This window comes from Crocuta crocuta, unplaced genomic scaffold (assembly GCF_008692635.1).
Source record: "Crocuta crocuta isolate KB4526 unplaced genomic scaffold, BGI_CrCroc_1.0 scaffold130, whole genome shotgun sequence".
Classification (NCBI taxonomy): Eukaryota; Metazoa; Chordata; class Mammalia; order Carnivora; family Hyaenidae; genus Crocuta; species Crocuta crocuta.
In genome coordinates, this window is record NW_027527920.1 from 8,070,854 (window position 1) to 8,090,710 (window position 19,857).

General features: G+C 47.7%; 1 protein-coding gene across 3 annotated transcripts in view; it reads left to right on the plus strand.

Moving 5' to 3' along the window:
• The window catches only part of MEGF11 (multiple EGF like domains 11), a 229,976-nt gene that overhangs the window by 113,613 nt on the left and 96,506 nt on the right, over positions 1-19,857 (plus strand). The gene's annotated exons all lie outside the window — the stretch shown is intronic.

The window sequence follows — 19,857 nt, forward strand, 5'->3', positions numbered from 1 at the left end:
AGGCCTTGTGGGGGCCATGGCCCCTGGCTGGTTTTAATCCTTTGTGATTGGCACTTTGTGACAGTGGAGGGTAAGGGTATTTAGTCTAAGCAACTGGTGCTTTGCTGCTATTATCTGCCCGCTGCGGCAGGGTCTCTAATCCAGCCCATTGATCGAGCCACTTTTCTTCTGCACACGCACAGAGGCACTCCGGCCCCACTTGGATTTCTGTGAACTCTGCAGCAAGCAAGACAGAGGAGCCTTTTCGCAACTGGGGCTGTGAGTCTTTGGGAGTCTTCTCCATTCAGAAAGGCCAGCGAGGAGGGATTCATAAAGTGCCTCACAGATCCGAACAAATGCCTTGTGTCCCCCAGTGTGGCGCCTTGGCTAACTTCCTCACACCTGACCACCCATTAATCTGCCTTTTAACTGGGTCTGCATGTGGCCAAGGCACATGGTTACATTCTCCAGCCCCAGCTGGGCTGCCTATAAACTGGGTCACCCTGCAGGGTCATGTCTAGTGGCTCTTGTGAATACAATCCTGCTTCTTTCAGACAGGCTTCAGCCCCAGAGCTTGAGCCGATGGGCAGTTTACTGCTACCTGGAATTCAGAGCACGAAGCAGCTGCCCCTGGAGTCCGTCCAGAGGATGATGAAAGAATAGGATCTCCGTCTGGGCTTTTCTCTGAGCCCAGCGGCCCTAGAAATTTAAACAGAAATTCAGAACCTGGAGTCTGTGGACCCAAGCCCCTGTTAGACCATGAAGTCCTTGAAATCATATGCAAATTGTATGTACGTGTGTGTACGCACGTGTATGCATTTTGGCAGGGACAGTCCACAGCTTTCATCAGATTCTTAAAAGTGTCTGGGACCACAGGGCCCCGGGGTGACTCAGTTGGTTGAGCAGCTGACTCTTGATTTTGGCTCAGGTCATGATCTCACTATTTGTGGGTTCGAGCCCCGTGTCAGGCTCTGTGCTGACAGCATGGAGCCTGTTTGGGATTCTGTTTCTCCCTCTCTCCCTCTGCCCCTCCCCTGCTCACACTCTCTTTCTAAAAAATAAATAAAATCTGGGCCCTAACAGTGTGGTCCAAGCATGGCTGCATTAGACAATCAGTCATGACCAGCAGCACCAGGTGGGAAATTAGAACTCACCTAGATCAAGCCTCTAGCTTTATAGGTGAACAAGTAGGCTGGAAGTCAAGTCCAGGGAACCGCCTGGAGGGCAGAAGCAGGGATCTAGTTGTGAAATAGCAGGGCCTGAACAAAGGCAAGTAGACATGCAAAGGGGGCACCAAGGAATTTGGGGAAAGTAGGATTGGCAGAATTCAATGACCAATTAATTCCAGAGGGTAGGAAAGAGGAAGGTACCTACAATAGTTTCCAGTTTTTTATGTTTGTTTATTTATTTTTGAGAGAAAGAAAGGGGCAGAGAGAGTAGGAGACTGAGAATCCCAGGAAGGCTCCATGCTGTCAGCACAGAGCCTGACGTGAGGCTCAAACTCAAAGACCATGAGATCACGACCTGAGCAGAAACCAAGGGACGCTTAACTGACTGAACCACCCAGGCGCCCCAGTTTCCAGGTTTCTAACTGGGATTTTGGAGTCAGGGCACTACCTAGGTGGTACTGAGAATTAGGGAGAAGAGGAAGAAAAGGGAAGGAGGAGGAGATTTTGCAAATTGGATGGCCTTTTTATTTTTTTTAAAGCTTGTCCTCACCATGAGCAATTAGTATTGTCAGTACTGGAATGAACAGTACTAGAAAATTGACCCCAGCCCTAGGCCAAACTGAATCTGAGCATGCGCTCTTCTCTTCCCCTTGGGTGAGCTTCCGAGTTGCACTGGGTCCAGAAAAGAATGTATCTGTGAGTCTGGTAAGAGGCAGGGGGACTGGCTCACAGTTTGCTCCTGAAAGAATGTGGTCCCTCTGTGTGAACAAACAGGGAGAAGGGACCAGAGTGCATGGTCAGGAGAGGACCACAGTTCAGCCCAGCCTCAGAGAAGTTGGAGGATTTGCCCTTGGCCACAGTAAAGAGAGAACACAGGGCCCACCCTTGCAGCACCTCTCCACTGGATGGACAGAGCCCCATGCCAGGGCACGTGACCAGGCGAGGGGAGTACCAGCCAGGTCTGTTCCCGCTAGCCCCCTCCACTGGGCATTTGCAGCACACATCCTGCATTACCTACATGGTGGTCCAAGAGGGAACATGTGATTGAATAGCCAGCTGGCCTGAGACCCCTGTACCTGTCACCATGTCCGTGTCCCAAGCCACTGGGCCCTACCAGCAGGATAGAGCCCTGAGCTCAGCTAGCTGTGACGCAGGACCTGGGTGGCTCTGTGTTGCTTGAAGGGATCTTTATATCTGGCCTCCTGCCTGTCCCTTATTTAGAACCCTGGCAGAGACCCCAGACCCACACACCTGCTTGGCTAGTCCTAGTCTCCTCATTTACCCCACACCCTACATCCCCAGCTGACCCAAGAGCCCTGCCATGCTTTCCCCCCACCCCCTTACCGGAAGCCACTTTGAAATTTGCACACTTGCAAGTGAGGAATGGTGAAGAGAAACGAGCTGCCCACAGTGCCTGTGCTCCCCCTGTCCTCTCTTCTCCCCACCTCCTCCTGAGCTTTCACACCAGCCCACCTGGGTCTTAGTTCCACACTTTGCCAAACCACCTTGGAAAGGCAGGGGCTTCTGGGAAACTCTTCTGATCTCCAGAACCTTCCATAGAAAAGTGTTTGGGCTTTAGGTCCCTGGCACTAGCTGTTGTTTCTGTCTCCCCAAGATGTAGCCTCTTTCCTTCTCACAGGTTCTGAGAACCAGGAAGGAGCCTGCAGTCCCTGGTCAGTTCTCCTCTCCTTCAGGTTTTGCCTTTAGGACAGCATTATTGGTTTTTTTGTTTTGAGATTTTTGTGAGCTTTTTTTTTCTTTATTTAATGTGTGTCTTCTGGTCCCAAAGAGATTGTGAGGTTAAGAATAGAGTCCTTTCTTATTTTTATTTCTCCAAGTGTCTAAAACATAGTAAAGACTCATAAATATGGACAATGTTAGAGCTGGGTTTGAGTGCATGATGTCCAACCCCCTTATCTCAATGACAGGGAAACTGAGGCACAGAGGGGCATCCAACATGCCCAATCTCCCTGACCCTGAGCCCATTATTCCACTTTACCTTTGTTGTTGATTATGTGATTGACTGGTTGATTGACAGTAGTGAGGAACAAGAGCCACAGGTGAGGTGGGGGGAGGGAGGGGTAACCCCAAGACCTGCCCCTGCAGGACCCTACCCCAACTCCCTGAGGGATGCTGAGGTTTCGTGGGAGAACCAAACACTACAACTGCTGATTGCATTGGAATTCTTCAAGGTACTTCCAGGGGTGAGGGGCCTGGGACCAGCCAGCTTGAAGCCCCCACCATTTCTTCCAGTCAGATGCCCCGCTTTCCCTAGACATGTCCCTGGAGACGAAGAAAGTTTTAATTAGTGAGATGAAAAGATATGCTTCATATCCCAGGCATTAACCAGTACTGTTTCACTGCAAGTGACAGGAACCCAACCTAAGATGGCTTAGGCAGAAAACGGGATTTGTCTTCTCTTGTAACTGGAAAGAACAGAGGTGGATGTTGCTTTGGACACAGCTACATCACAGGGATGAGATGATGTCTGTGACCTGTTTCCATCTTGGAGCTGTCTTCCTTTGTGTTGGCTTCATTCTTAGGTGTACTCTTCCCAAGAAAAACCACAGATGGACATCAGCAGCTCTAGATCCATAGTCTCCCAATTTAACATCCCCAACAGAGAGAAAGCCCTTTCATCCAATTATTCCAGCGAAAGTCTCAGGATTGTCGCCTTGGCCTGGTTGTGTCCCATGCCCATCCCAGGACTACTCGTGATGACCAGGGAATGGAATGTTCTGATTGGCTGTGGAATCAGCCCCACCCATTCCACATGGGTCCCCCACGACCCCCCAGGAAAAGGGTAGTGCTTTGGGCTGTCAAAACAACAGATGCCTACCATCCTCTTTCCAATTTGACCCCTTCCAGCCCCACCTAGATTTACTTACTGGAGGTGGCATGGCCTGGTTTGGGATGGGGGAAAGAATGAAAGTGGAATAGTAAAGGAAATGGCTTCAAAGTATGGATCCAGAAAAGGGTAGGTTGTTGTGGGGATATAAGTTTTTGGATAACTCTGCCTTGGCTCCCAATCCCTGGGAAGGATAATCACTGATGCACATAAAGTTGTCCACATCCATTGTGTCTTTTTTGATCCTCATAAGAATGGTGGAAGGTAGAGGGAGGGAGTAGGTGCAGGGTGAAGTCACGTGACTAAGGTTAACCAGCAAGTTGGTGTTTGAACCTAGATCTCCATCTGAAGCTCTCAGCGCTGCCCTATTCTTGAAACTGGGCCAGGCCCCCTGAGAAGCTGGTGATGGCCAGGAGGCCAGAGGGGCCTGCCATTCCCTGTCTACTGTCAGAGCTGCCCAGGGCACTAGAGCAGGGACTGTGCTGCCCCAGTAGGAGGGAGGGCAAAATTGGCCTGAGACCAGGCAGGCTGTAGGAGGGGGACAGCCTCCTGCAAATGAAATATTCATGGTGGTTATTGAATCAAGTTTTATTGGAATAAAAATACACTTGCTGAATACATTTATTTCCCCTGGTTCCTTTCAACCCCCTTCTCTCCCTGAGTGATTTGATTTGGGGGCCAGGGAAGTTTTCCTCCCCAAGTAAATTGGACTTAAGTCAGCAGAATACGCATGTTGTATCAGGATTGGTGCTTGGCAGGAGAGGAGACCGCTGGGGGGATGTTGGCAATCTCTGGGATGCCCGAGAGCTGGGGGAGGTTGTTAGAGGGAGTGAGGAAGGTGGTCAGGGCCCCTCTGCAAGGCATGGTCCTGGTGGATAGGCAAAGGCCCTGCCCACCAAACCTATCCACCATTCACAGATACACATGCTTTTTTCTCTGCCTTGGGCTCTGTTCTTCCCCTTCCGAGGCTGACATTTGGAACCAGAAATAGCCCCACGGGTCTGGGGTTACAGTGATGGGTCTCACTGTCAGGCTGACCCTCCAATCCATCTTAGGGGGACCCTTTCTAGGGGATACACAGGTGTCACTGACACTCTGCCCTCTCTACTGCAAGCCACCTTTGTCCTGGGTGGCTCAGTCACTTAAGCATCCAACTTTGGCTCAGGTCATGATCTCATGGTTGGTGAGTTCAAGCTCTGTGTCAGGCTCTGTGCTGACAGCTCAGAGCCTGGAGCTGCCTCACATTCTTTGTCTCCCTCTCTGTCTGCCTCTCACACTCTGTCTTTCTCTCAAAAATAATAAACATTAAAAAAAAAAACTATCCTTGTCCTACTTTCCTTCCTCAACTTACCCCTCTCAGCTTCTCTCTCTCTTCTCTGTCCCTACAGATATGCATTCCTTTCATCGTAGCCTATCTCTGAGGCCTCTGCCTCTCCAAATACTTCTCTTGATCTCAGCATGTCTTTGGCTCTGGGTCGGCCGACTGTGTCTGTAAAGAGCTCTTTGTTGCGCTAACCTCCCGTTCAGAACTTCTCCACAGCCACACACATGGTCTCACACCCACCCCCCTTGACACACTCTTCACACTCTCACACATTCACACACACAGTTCCACAAACATATACATACTCCTGCACACACATATATGCATGCACTTAAATACTCACACCCTCTCTCACACTGTCACACACGGTCTCAGGCTGCTGGGCTGACGCAGCACATAAAAGCGGGGTCCTCCAGCTCTGCTCTCTGCCCAAGGGTGGGCATCTGGGGTTCACCCTCTTGCCTGAACCCACTCCACTAAAATCATAGAGTGGCTCTGAAGCCCAGCCACCTATCGGCCACCGTCTTATTCCACAGGGAGGGCTGGAGGTGAAAGCCGAGAGGATGGTGCCCAGGCAGGGTTACCTGTCCTGCAGGGGCACAACTAGATGAGGTGGAAGGCCCCTCCTGACTGGGCAGTGCCAGCTGGATGGTCCATGCCCTGCTTGGTCACTGGAATGAGATGGGAGGGGCAGACTCTGAAGCACACTGGGGACTTCACGTGATCCTGAGATGAGACTGTAAGCACCCAAAGGAGACGGCTGTTCCTATGAGCGGAGCCTGGCTTCCCTCCCTATTGGTCCCTCTGTTCTATAGGCCTCGTTCTATAGGCGACCCTGCCCGCTGAGGCCGGGAGGACTCTATGAGCTCTGTAAGACCCTGCTGGGTATGCTCTGTATTTGGGTGCAGCTCCTCATTTCCAGGCTCAGCCAGTGCCCCTGTCACATGTATCGCTCTGGCACCCTGACACTCTGCATCTCACCTCCACCAATCTGCTATTTCCTGCTTCAACCTCACCTGGCTCCTCTTCAAAGAAGTCTGAAAGGCAGGCTCCTTTCCTTCCCAGAAACTCTCTCAAGTCTTGTGTCTGGGGGCCTGTCTCCTCTCTCTCTTCCTGGTCTTTACGTCTGGCCACCCCTGGGGCAGGCTCCAAATCTTACTGCATATACCAGCCCAACCACCAAGTCAGGCTCTTGCTGCCTCACACCCCCCATGCACACATGCACAGGAATATGCTCTCTCTGGGACACCTGTCAGCAGGGACTTGACTGGCAGGCTTTAGAGGGTAGAGAGCCCGGGCTGGAGTCATTTCTGTGCCTGAGGAAAGACAGCAACAAATGTGCTCCAGCTGCTTGGGTCCCTCCAGCAGGAGGAACCTGAGGATACTGAGAGGGAGCACCCAGGGGCAAGCACTTCCTGGGAAGCACTCTGAGGTGGTGAGAAAGGAGGGGTGCAGCGAGCAGGGTCAGAGGACCCCAGGGTGGTGAGGGAAAGTAAAGGCAACTTTTTCTGAAAGGGAACATGCCAACTAGACAGACCTGGCCTTCATCCTTCACATCACTGGCTGTGAGACCTTGAGTAAGTCAGTGTCTCCAAGGGTCAGGTGTCCTCTTCTGGAAAATGGGCACAGTAACACCATTTAGGTGCTAATGTATGAATCGCATTCATCATACTTGACCCACAGAAGGAGCTCAGGTAATGGCAGTCACTGTTGTCACCATCATTAGCAGCTTCTCAAGAACTCGTGGGTGCCTGTGATTCTCTGAGGTGACACCAAGACCTCCCATGAGTCTGACTGTCTCTGCCAGGCTTGACATACGGCTGTCTGTCTACAGATGACAGCTCCATTGCGGTGGTAATAATGGCCCTAACTTGTGGGACCGCCCCTCCTCCATTCCCAAGCTGCTTATGATAATTTAATTGATCCAGCTCACACCAGCTGTGCTTCTCCACCAGTAATTCTTGGCTTAACTCAGGAAAGAAATATTAAAAAAAGTAACCCCTGTCCAACATCCCTATAATTAGGAGGTTTGGCTCAGCCAGGATAGTCAGATGACCATGAGTGAACCAGAGAGAGCCGCAGAGTCTCCCCTGTGGGGAGGTTTGGGAGGAGGAGGGAAATTGGCCCCAGCCCAAGTGAGGCCACCTTTGGGACAACTTCCTATCTTCATATGCATCCCCTTTCCCACTCCCAGGGAGTAGATAATTAAACTGGAGTAATAAAGACTCATTCATTGCTAATTCCTGCAGTGTTGAAACAAATTTACATTCCTGTGCAATGGGGGGAGAAAGAATTAAAAATTGAAAATAAATAGAACCTCAAATACTTGTATAGCACTTACTGTGTGCTAGACACCCTTCTAAGCCCTTTACAAATAATAACTCATTTAAACTTGTCATTTTGAAGGTGATATTCGGCTGTCAGCTTGGATTTGTAGCTGGAAGCTTTGTAAAAGAAGGCAGTTTGGATCAGAGACAATTTGTCAATGTTGCAGGTTGTCAAGGGTGTTGCTAAGAGGAGTCACTGTGTTTAAATTTTATTTAACTCTTTGCTTCCAGAGAAAAGTTGAGTGGATGGGAAGGAGATTGTTTTAAAAAACAAAAACAAGAGAATGACAAATTGTTTTGTGTTTATTGGAAAATTAAGAGTTTTGATTCTGATCTCAGATAAAATTCTTTGAACCATAGGGATGAGACAGTCTGCTGCTCCCTGGTGGCAGCATACAGGTATTATAGGAAAAATACTCAAGAGGAAGTTATTTTGCAAGCCTGGAGTGTTGGGGAAAGCACCAAGGACTCAATCAGTCCTAACTGATGAGTGAAAGAGAAAAACCAGTGGGGAGGTAGGAGAAGAGATGTTAAGTTGAAGCAAGATTTGGCCATATGCTAATGACTACTGAAGCTGAGAAAAAAGGTTTGTTTTTTTTTTTAATGAGTTAAAAAGAAGGAAAAGATAATCATTTGCTGTATCCCATTCTATGACTTGAGGCCTAGAAATGTCAGAGGGTGGAGGCACCTGGGTGGCTCAGTTGGTTAAGTGTCCGACTTCAGCTTAGGTCATGATCTCGTGGTTTATGAGTGTGAGCCCTGCGTCAGGCTCTGTGCTGACAGCTCAAAGAAAGCCATATCCTGCCCAGCTACCGTGATGGGGTAGGCACTGAGGGATCTGCTGGAGGACCCCCAACCCTGACCTCCCACAGCAGCATGGGGAAAGAAGATGACCACTGGATGAGCAGAGATGCGACCTTCCTATCATCTTCCTAGGCTGTAGCCCAGTGGCCATTTTTTGCAGTCCCCAGAGCTCCAAGCCCAGTACCTTTCTAGAGCACGTGCATGCCATCTCTTTGATGATTTCCTGCTGCAGATTTGCTTTCCTAGATTTAACAAACATTTGCTGAGCCCCTGCTCTGTTCCATGTACTGTTGGGAGCTTTCTGTGTGTATTCTCATTCCATTTTCTGGAGTAGACCCCTGACCCCCATAGATGGGGAGACTGATACCTACTCCATGATACTATAATTTTTTTATGATTCTATTTTCACCAAATGGTGAGTTTCTTGACCCAGGGACTGCGTTTCATTTTTCATCTTTATTCCTCTATTGTCTATAACAGTGAAGCTTCAATAACTGTTGAGTGAACGATTAATCATGCAACAAGAGGTTATGTGACTTACCCAGGTTATACAGCTAGTAAGTGACAGAATCTGGATTCAGATCTGGTCCAGATCACCTTTGCAGCACCACACCTGCCCAAATGATGCTCAGCCTCCTCAATCCATAAGAGTTTTGCCACTTCTGAACTTGTATCCATTGACTGATAACCACGGCAGAGTTGACTAATCCAGAAGGTGCTGGCTGGTGGAGAGGGGGAATCATATGCATAGACCTTTCCTTGTGGCTCCCTGGTTCACAGATGACTGTGTGCAGTGGTGCTCTGAGCTGGCTCATACTAGCTCATGATAGCTAATGGTGCACATTTATTCCCCACTCTGTTCTGTTACTTCATATTGGGGTAGCTTGAAATTGGCCACGTAGAAGTCTTTACACAGTAGAAATGAGCAAATGCTACAAACCAAGACTTTTTTTCCCCTTCTGAAGAACTGGTTGTTAAACATCCATAAATGCCCCCTAATTAGTTACAGCTGGTAACTGGGAGCTTCTGGAGTGCCATGCAAACATAAGGTGTGTGTCTGCATGTAGTTATTCTCTCTGGGGTGAGCTGGTCCTCATTGGTCGTCCCTGCCACTTGACACAAGTTGATGCATGTGCTGTGATGCCAACAGGAAGTCCATGGAGATGAAAGATGACTTGAGGTGTGGGGGGCCTTCCCGGGGCACTTGATGAATAATGGGAAATCCCAGTTTGTCTACCTTGGTACCCAGGGAATCTCAAGGCAGATTTTGGTGATAATCACTCTCCCTCCTGAATTTGTCCTTCTAAATATTCTTTCTAAGTCTTCCTGGCTGAAGATTCTGGAGCAACTCTGTACCTGAGAGAAGAAAAATGGAAGAAAAATGGTTGTTTCTCATAATCATATCTCATTTAGCCCTAGGAATGGGCCACCCTGTGAGGAAGATGTATTATTCCCCTGTGTCCTAGATTGAACAGTGACCCTCAGACTCATGTCCACCTAGAGCCTGTGAATGTAACCCCATTTGGGAATAAGGGTCTTTGCAGATGTAATCAGTTAAAATGAGGTTATGTTAAATGCAAGTGACCCAAACACAAAATCCTGGAGACCCCACCTTCAGTCAGCTGCAGGTGCTATCAGCACCCTGCCCCCCACATCTTGTTGCTTTCTTACCTGTGCCCACCACCACTGCCTTGGTTCTAGGCTTCATTAGCTTGTACCTAGACCATTGTGGTGACTTTCTAATGGTCTCTGCTTTATCTGGCCTTACCACTCAGACCCACCCTAATCAAATCAGGGTCCCTGAACGACCACCCTACCCTGACCATGGCCCTCCTCTGCTCAAAGCTTGAAGCTGCTCTCACGGGCCCCAGAGAGGACGTTCATATTCTTCTCCATTCACTCATAAGTCTTCAATTATCTGGCTCCAATCTACCTCTCCAGACTTGACCTTTCTTTGTTCTTTCACTTGCCTTAAGCCAACCTGTATCCAAATTGAACTACTCTTGTTCTTTCCCGTATGTCCCAGTCTTTGCCAGTTTCAAAGTGTCACTCTTTGTTTATTGACTGGGTGCCCTTCCCAGTGTTGTTATGGGGCCTGCATGTATCCCATAGTCTCCACTATTCTATCCCTCTCCAGATTTCTTTCCTATCTCCCTCCTTTGAAGGAATCATGATGGGCTTTGGAGTAAGACAGAGCCAGGCTCAAATCTTTGCCCCTTATTCACAGTGAAAATATGGCAAGCTACTTTATCTCCCTGAGCCTCAGTTTCCTCATACATCTATTTCTTCGTGAGTTGTGGAAATTAAATTAGATCATGTGTGTGAGGTACCCAGCAAAGGAAGGCACAAAGGCATTGGGGGCTCAAGTGGATCCCCAAGGACTCAGGAGGGCAGATGTGGCACAGAAGTCACCATATTGATATCAAGACCAGTTGTGGAGTCTAGAGACCTGGGGCAGGGTGGGAGGCTGGAATTCTCAAGGCCTAGAAGGATAATAACAAGAAACAAGCACAGATCCAGCGTTGGAGGGTGAGGCCAAGAACACACAGAGCTGGCTCACCAAGGCCACACTGGGTACCAAGCTTCTCTGCCTGATGATTGGTCCCATAGTAGAGGACAGAGACACAAAATAAAACCTGCCCTCCAGGCTCTGCTGGCTCGGCCAGGCACCTTTCTGCTCCATGTGGGTGGGATGGGACACGGAGGCCAAAGACTTAAGTTCCAACTCCAACTGTTCAGTGACCCAGTGGACTGTCTTGAGCAAGACCGTGCTCTCTGTGGGCCTTGGTTTCCTTGTCTATAAAATGACAGGGCAAGAAAGGAGAGTCTCCAAGATTCTTTGCTGCAGAAGGGACACTGAGATGGAAATTAATCTCTGCCCATTGATACAGCAGCAGAATTCTGAACAGATTCTAAACAAAGCCCAGAACTGCTGTGACCCTTTCTGCAGAGTCCCCTGCTCCAGGGCAGGCCCCTTGTCAGTCACCTGCTCTGCTACCTTGTGGAAACTAACAAGGGCTGGGATGGCTTCCCTGGGGCTCCTAAGGGAAGTGCTGCTGCCAGGTGGCTCTGGCATAGGGGGTGTGGGGGAGGGGCAGGGGCAAGACTGGGATGACAGCCGAATCTGCCCTACCCGTGTTTTCTTATTTGTTCCCAACAGGAAATCGATGGTGTCAGAAACTGTGGGATAACTTTGCAGCCCCAATCAATAGACCCTGATTAATTCAGTCACGGCTGTTGGGTAAATTTGCTGCATCATAATTAGAATTATTAATTAAAAATAGGAAATCGATTGACACAAATTAAGCAAAGGAGGAGTCAGTTGGGCCACTTTGACCTTGCTTGGGCAGGTGCTTGAGGACTCTCCAGGCTGGGCTGTGGCTTCTGGGTCCCACATCTCAGGCGGGGAGTCACACTGTGGGAGTCCAGCCTCCAGGCACCAGCTAACCAGCAAGCAGAGAGAGCCCGTACGCCTCCACCTGCCAGAGCCGGAGATCCCCCAGGAGCATTCCGCCCCCTCCCCATACCCTTATTTCTTAACATTGAGAAACAGAGTTTGGGGAGAAAGAGATCTATATTTCTGCTCATTACTTTGCATTCTCTGTTCACATGCATAAATTTTATGATCATAATGTGTTCATATGGTGTGTGTTAGTATGTCCTTTTTTCTCTCAACAGCATGGCAGAATCACACATTAATTTACCACATAGTTATCATTTCAAAGGGCCGCATAATATTCCATAGATGTACTAGAATTTCCTAATCCATTCCTTATGTTTCATAATAATAACTCTACCTAAATTCACCAGAGGTCTATTCTCACAGCTTGCACTCTGGGCTTCACATGCATTGTTTTATCCTCATCACAGTCCTATGAACTATTTTTAAAAAATTTTTAATGTTTATTTATTTTTGAGAGAGAGAGAGAGAGCGCGGGAAAGGGGCAGATAGAGACAGGGAGACATAGAATCCGAAGCAGGCTCCAGACTCTGAGCTGTCTGCACAGAGATTCATGTGGGGCTTGAACCCATGAACCTTGAGACCATGACCTGAGCCGAAGTCAGGTTAACTGACTGAGCCACCCAGACTCCCCTCCTATGAACTTTTATTATCCCCATTTTATAGATGAGGAAACCGAGACTCAGAGAGGTTAAGAGACCTTTACAAGTGACTTGCCAAAGGTCACACGCGGCTTGTTGGAGGTGGAGCTTGTAAGAAACTGGGAGTCCTTAGCACAGTGCTGTCTGCCTCTGGGCTCTCTATGTTCACATAAGCAGCCTCTCACATCTTTTTTTCTTCTGCAGATGGCATTTTTACAGACAAGGAAACTGAGTTCTGAAGTGGTTTGGTCCCAGTCCCGCAGCTGGGCAATGGCATATCTAGGAAGTGAGGAGGACTCCCCACCTACTCCATCCCATGCTTCCTTCCCCCTCATTCATCCCTTGGGGTCTCCTAAAATCTTATGGTGGCCACATCTGGTCAGATCAATCCCTGAGAACATCTGTGCTGATACAGAGTCTGAAGGCACTGCAGCACCTGGGCATTTCTATACCAGCTCTGAGACAGGCACCACATGTGACCACTCCTGCCAGGTCCTTTTAAGCACCCCCACACCATGCTATATAGAGCTACTGGGGACCCCAGCACTCTAGCTGGGGGATCCCCTCCTTCTACTTTCCACCCCACCCACATTGCCATACCTAATTGCTTCCCACCTGACCATGCGTATCCCTAAGAGTGGTTAAGATATTTATTCCACTGAGACACAGTGACATATGCTGTTCACTTGGGCTGGAGCCAGGTAAGCTGGCTGTGTGTATGTGCAATCTCAGTGGCTCCCACCCTCTCCCATTTAAGAACATAATGCAAGGGGCGCCTCAGTGGCTCAGTCGGTTAAGTGTCCGACTTTGGCTCAGGTCATGATCTCACAGTTTGTGGGTTCGAGCCCGGTGTCGGGCTCTGTGCTGATAGCTAGCTCAGAGCCTGGAGGCTGTTTCAGATTCTGTGTCTCCCTCTCTCCCTGACCCTCCCCTGTTCACGCTGTCTCTCTCTCTCAGAAATACATAGACATTTTTTTTTAAAAAGAACATAATGCAAGTAATATAGAGAGAGGTTATTGTGTACTTACAACTTTGCTACTTCCGTTACTTAGCCTGAAAAATAAATTATTCACCAGTTTTGTACTACATTAGTAGCAAATCAGTTGTGACAAACCTCACACTCTGTTGATTTGTCATGCATGACACAATGGTAAGAGCACCTAGTCTAAGATACACAGAATATTCTGCACTGGCACTGAAAATTATTTTCTAAAATATCTGCAGCTTTGAGCAAAGTCTTTTAAGGCTTCCCCCACCCCTCCCCATTTTGTTTAGAAGACCAAATATGACCTAGCATTTTCACTCACTAGATTCTACTCAGCAGTCCCGCCCTCTGCTTCTGAAATGCCCACACTCTGTCACTTTCTTTCACTGTGACATCTCTCCTCCCTAGACAGAGTCACTGGGTTTTAAGTCACAGATGTCAGCTAGGTCGCTGTGTCTTGAGTCACAGCCTCACATCCCAGTTCATATCTTTACTCCTTTCTCTGCCCCTTTCTTCCCATCCCCACAATCTGCAGTCACCCAGCCCCTAGGAAGGGACCCCCAAGGACACTCCCTCCTCTCAGAATGAAGTGCATGGCCCCCCATGCCTCCCTAGAAATACTGTTAAGGGACTGGTCTTCCTTCTAAACTGGTAATTTACTGCACTTGTGTGCCATAAAAAAAGTTAGTTTGAAGTGTTCTCTAACCAACTTAATTACCACGAGCCTCCTTCTGAAGATCATTCCAGCTAGTTGAATATTAATCTGCAATTCAAAGAGTCCCCAGGCACAGATTGCAAGATCTCGTACACGCAAGTAATTAAGACCATAAGTAGACAGACTCCAAAGAACCAGAAATTTTCTCCCAGAACGCAAGAGCGAAAAGCTCTTATGAACTTCAGGTTACATCGCTGTCCTTCTCATTAGCCTCCCAGCTCACCTAGCAGACCAGGCTGGGACAGGAGTTCAGGTTTTGTTATTTTAGGGGTTCTGGAACAGGCAATATTCTTAGATAGAGGCAGCATGATTTAGTAGAAAGAGCGTCGGACTTGGAGTCCAGGGACCTAGTTTATAGCCTCTGTGACTCTTTTACCTTGGGCAAGTCTGTCCCTCTCTTAACTAGAGCATCCTGATCTATAAAAGGAGAGAGTTTGGGGCACCTGGGTGGCCCATCCTGTTAAGCATCCAACTCTTGATTTTGGGTCAGGTCATGATCTCACTGTTCTGTGGTTTTGAGCTCCATGTCGGGCTCTGTGTGCTGACTATGCAGAGCCTGCTTCAGATCCTCTGTCTCCTCCTCTCTCCGCTCCTCCCCCATTCATACTCTCTCTGTCTCAAAATAAATAAATTAACTTTAAAAAGAAAAGAATAAAGAAGGGAGTTATACCATACTGTAAGTCCTGTGGGTCAGGAATTGTGTGTGCGTGTGTGTGTGTGTGTGTGTGTGTGTGTGTGTGTGTGACTTTATTTTCCTAAGGTTGTCCNAAAAGAAGGGAGTTATACCATACTGTAAGTCCTGTGGGTCAGGAATCGTGTGTGCGTGTGTGTGTGTGTGTGTGTGTGTGTGTGTATGTGTGAGACTTTATTTTACTAAGGTTGTCCTAAGTATGAGCTTGGCTATTACTTGATGCTAAACTTTGCATAAGCCTCATGCTAATAATGCCACATGTTAACTCTACCATTAGCATGAGGAGCTAGCCAGGGCTGGCAGGATACCTGGTGACTCACCTGTGCTGACCTATGAGTCTTCCTAACTTAGCTCATTCAGTGCTGGCACTGTGGACCCCTCAGCCCCAGGCAGGTCAGCAGTGTGAAGCCACATGAATCAGAACACGAATGAGGCTTACTGATAGCCCCTGAGCCAAGAGAGAAAGAATTCAATCTGGAATAGTAGGAGGGTTGTGGTGAAATGCAGCCCCTGGGGTGAGGGAGAATGAGGGGCTTGTGTTTGCTTGTAAGTTTGGGTCAGCAGGTTCAAGTTTCCCTGCTTCCCAGAAAAAGCATGAAGGTCCCTTTCCCACTGTGTGTCCACATGACAGATCCTACTTTCTTGGACACTGGCTAGGCTGCCAGTGGGGAGCTGTCCTTGGCTCTCTCCCAGCCCTGGAGCCTACCTCTCTGTGCTTACCATTCTGGCCTTTAGAAGGACTTTTATATACAGGTTACTTAATGTCATTCGGATATCTTATTTCTGGGATATAGACTAGAACAAAAAGCAGAGTGACAACAGCAATTAATTTTCCTGTCAAGGATGCCAGCAGTAGGGAGGGAGCCAGGCCAGAGCCAGGGAGCTCAGCAAAACACCAAGATTTTGAATTCACAACCCAGTCTCTGGGGCCCACTGTGTCTAAATCATGCCCACTTTGGAATTTAACCATAGGTGGAGGAGAGAAGGGAAGTCTAGTTACTCTCTGGACTTAGCTGCTTGGCCCTTAAAATTAGAGAATGAAATGGAAATGAAAGCTGTTGGCTCAGCCCCTCCTTACTTCCCTCAGAGAGTTCCAGGCCAGCATTGCTTTAGCTCTGTGGGCTCAGAGAACTCAGGGAGAATCCCAGTGCTTGAATATGTTGTATGTTGTGGCTGGCAGGAACCAAGTCCCATCCTTCAGTTTGGAGATGTGGAAGCTGAGGTCATGTGGTTGAAGAGGGTAGAGCAGAGACTAGAAACCCATCTCTTGACTTACATCTCAGCATCTTCTTTGCCCCATCCTGCCTCCCTCTTCCAACCCCTCACAATGATAACAAAATGCCTGTGGGTTTGTGATTCTTCTCCTCATCCTTATCCAGCTTATAAGTTAAGGCCCTCTAGTCTCCATTTTATAGAGGATTAATATGAAGGCCTCTAAAGGATGAATACAAACCATCATACAGTGCTGCAGGTTAGCAAGCCCTTTGTCATCCAAGACTTTATTTTACTCTTATAACCGTCTTTGTGGGTAGACCTCAGTATACCCATTTTCCACTAGACACAACTGAGGATTGGAGAAATGAAATTACTTTCCCAAGGTGACACAGCTAGTCAGTGTGTAAGTTGGACTTGAGTCCAGCTGCTCTCCACTATGTGAATAGGTTAGTGGCAGAAAGCCAGGACTAGAATATGAGCTCTGACATTCAGACCTCAAACTCTTGTCCCAGGAGGACCCCATTTCCCTACCCAATAAGGCTGCCCCTCAGCTCAGTGAGTACAAATAACAGCACATCACTTAGAGATGCTTCGCTACCCACCTCTACTCTAAAATTCTGTGATGCTTGCAAATGTCACCAGACACTATCTGAAAAGGTTTGCATTTACTCACAGGGAAACCAACTGGACAGTTTTTCTCTAAACTTCCTCAAGAGTTTTCTCAGCTTAACTCAACTCCCCAACACTCACTGCCTTCTTTCCTTCCTGCCCTTAGAGATAGTGCCACTTTATACTTACTGGAGCAGGAATCATAATATTATTGCCAATTAATAATTATATTGCACTTAAGTGTTTTCACAAGCAAGCATGTTTTCAAGCATTTTATCAGCTGGTGCAATTATCTCCACTTGACAGATAAAGAATCAGAAGCTCACTATAGTGAAGGGATTTGCTGTGGGTCATACAGCCTGTCAGTGGCTGATCTAGAGCTCATTCCCAAACTTTCTGGTTTCCAGTTCTGGGCTGTTCTGTATAAGGCTGGGAAAGAACAAGCAGCCACTAGCAATAGGTGGAGATCAGAGAAGAAATTTCAGGAAAGCAAATACCAGAAGTCCCTTTAAGAAGGGCTTGTCCCTGGGGTGCCTGGGTGGCTCAGTCAGTTAAACATCTGACTCTTGATTTTGGCTCAGGTCATGATCTCATGATTCATGAGGTCAAGTCCCATGTTGGGCTCCATGCTGAGAGCATGGAGCCGACTTGGGACTCTCTCTTCCTCTCTCTGCCCCTCTTCTGCTCATGCGCACTCTCTCTTTCTGTCAAAATAAATAAATAATTTTTGTTTAAAAGTAGGGCTTGTCCCTGTCATTTTGGTCACCAGAATGTCCTGGAAATTGAAGCATTAATTTGTATCTTAGAGTGACAAGAATGGAAGGAATTGTTCAGATTTCCATGGTCTGTGTTCAGAAGTTTACTGGTGTGGGATTCAGCACCAAGGATAGCACCTCTGCCCCCAGAGCCCTGGCCCTGTAAGAACAGAAAATTAGAAGGAAGAGCGAAATAAGTCAGGCAGAGAAGGACAAATACCATATGTTTGCACATATAGAAGGATTAGGAGGAACTTAATGGAGGACCGTAGGGGAGAAGAACGGGGGAAATAGTGGGGAAGAGGGAGAGAGGCAAACCATGAGAGACTCTTGAATGCTNAGGTCACAGATCCAAACTTCACCCACTGTATAAATCACTTCCATAATATGTAGAGCCATAATATGTATCTGACCTCTGCTTGAATACCTCCTGCAGTGCGGGATCTTACAACTCCCAAATTCAGTCTTTTCCACTGATACATGGTTTGCACTTAGAAATGGTGCCTCCTACTGATGTGGTGGAAGTCAGGCAGATAGATGGTGACTGTTGAGAAAACCACAAAATTCTTTTTTAAATTGTTAAATACTTGTGACATAGGGAAAAATAGAGAAAATAATATGAAAAACACCCACTACCCAGACTGAAAAAAAAAATACGAAGACTCGCTGTATTTGTTTCATATTTTTTTAAAGAAAGAAAATGTTACAAAAATATTTGAAGCCCCCTTTGTGCCCCACATGAGTGAATTCTTCTCCACCCCTCTCTCTTCAGGGGTCATCTGTATGGTGGTTAAGACCCTTCAACTGATCAGGTTAGGTCAGAGCCAAAATGGTTCCTNTCCTTTGTGCCCCACATGAGTGAATTCTCCACCCCTCTCTCTTCAGGGGTCATCTGTATGGTGGTTAAGACCCTTCAACTGATCAGGTTAGGTCAGAGCCAAAATGGTTCCTGGAGACCTCCTTCTCCGACCCCTCGTTTATCAGGTGAGGGAACCAAGTCCTGGAAGAAAGTCTTTTTTTTTTTTTAAGTGTGTATGTATATATGTATGTATTTTGAGAGAAACAGAGACAGAGTGAGCAGGGGAGGGGCAGAGAGAGAAGGAGAGAGAGAATCCCAGGCAGGCTCCATCAGTGCAGAGCCTGATGCAGAGCCACAGGTCAAACTCACAAAACCATGAGATCATGACCTGAGCCGAAACCGAGAGTCAGACACTTAAACGATTGTGCCACCCAGGCACCCCAGGAAGACTTGACTTAAAATCTCAGTGGTGGTCCTAAGCCCTTTCATGACCACCATCTTCCCTTTAATTTCATCTCAATCTTTGATATGAGGTGAAACATGGATTAGTATATCCATTTTACAGGTCTTTGGGTCATCCATCTACCTTTTTAGCTCTCCACCTCAACTCAAAAATATCAAGTCACCCTCTGTCGCAAATGGAAATATCAGAGAAATCATAGTTAGAAGAATTTCTTGTCTCACACACTGTTTTCCATATGAGAAATTTGAGTCACAGTAAAGATAACTGAATAATAAGGGAAATCAAATTAACTTGCCATACGGGGGTTTAGAATGGGATTGCACGGAGCAGGGTTCTGGGTGATAGGGTAGGGGAAATGGCTTCAGCAAAGTGTGAGGCGTCCAAAGGCAGACTCTACTGGGAATCTGAGTGTGAAGCGCTTGGAAAGTGGGAAGACTAGGATTGTGTGGGGAGGGCTTTGAATGCCAGGCCCCCATGCATCTAGACTTGAGCCTCAGATGACTATGGATCCATGGAAGGCCTCTAGACAGGGCAGTAACCTCAACAGATTGGAGATTTAGAAAGGTTACTCTAGAAGTTAGGCAGAGGTGAATGGAGGAAGGTGCTACAAGTTGGCCACTGTTTTGGACCCTTGTTACGATAATCTGTAACCACCGGACATTTCTCCTTCTCTTGGTGCTGCTGTTTGGCAGATAACAGGCAACTCTAAGGCCCTGAGGGCTTATCCTTGGCCAGCTTTACCTCCCACCCTCAATTCAGCCATTCCCAGGGATAGAAAATTTGTCTTCATGAAACATGAGCAGAACATGGTAAATAAGAGAAACCACCATAACCCACTCTTAAATGGCAAGGAAAAGGCACACAGAGAGGACTGTTCTACACTATTCATTTCTGACTCACATCTGTGGTTCAGCTCCAGTGCTGTTGAAGAAGCAGCCCTGGGCTTCTGAAGACCTGTTTTAGGCTCAGCATTGTTCCTAGTTCATCATGTGACCTTGAACAAATCACTTTCCCTTTCTGGGCCTCTGATTCTGCACCTGTGAAAGGGGTCCACTGGACTAGCGCATTGTGAA